This window comes from Monoraphidium neglectum (genome assembly GCF_000611645.1).
Source record: "Monoraphidium neglectum strain SAG 48.87 unplaced genomic scaffold scaffold02404, whole genome shotgun sequence".
Classification (NCBI taxonomy): Eukaryota; Viridiplantae; Chlorophyta; class Chlorophyceae; order Sphaeropleales; family Selenastraceae; genus Monoraphidium; species Monoraphidium neglectum.
In genome coordinates, this window is record NW_014011224.1 from 190 (window position 1) to 965 (window position 776).

The window sequence follows — 776 nt, forward strand, 5'->3', positions numbered from 1 at the left end:
TCTGTTCGATACACTGCGCATTCAACAGTAACGTTTCCATCATGTAGGGGTTGGAGAACCCGGTGCTTGATTCCGTTTTAGATCCAGCGCGTGCCAGCTGCTGCCTACATTCGAAGCTGTCCGCCTCGAAACCTGCCCCCTCCAGCTTGCGGTGCATGGGGAGCGCGTCGCAGCTCCCGCCCCTGTCGGACCCGCCCCATCCCCGCCCACTCCGCCGGCGCCCGTTCATGCGATCCCCCGCCGCCAAGGCACACTGAGGACCGGTGGCCGCGGCGGCTGGGCCTGCGGCTCGCGCTGGCCGCCCCGGGGGCGCAGGGCTTCAGGGCCACCTCCAAATCCTGCGTCTTCCCGACCCCTGGGCTGCTCTCCGAAAAGGGCACTGCAGACCCTGCACCCGACACCAACGGGACGGTCGGCGGCGCCGGCGGCGCGGCGGGCGCGGCGGGGGCGGCGGTCAACGTGCCGGGGGCCGTGGGCGAGAAGAGCTGGGGCGTACCGGCGGCGCTGTGGCAGGCGGTGCACGCGTCGGCGCTGGCACTTGGGCAGGTGGGGATATGCAGGGGCAGGCCAGGGGGGCCCAACGGGTCGCTGGGGCCGCAGGCGCATGCCGCCTCAACGGAGCGCCCACGACAGCCATCAAATAAGCGCTCTGAAGGCATGGCTGCGGTGCTCGACCTGCCTCATTGCCTGCACCCTTCAACCCCACCACAGAGTCCGAATTAACCCCTGCCCCGCCCACCCTTGCCCACCCCCACCTGTCCCCCATGTCAAAACAC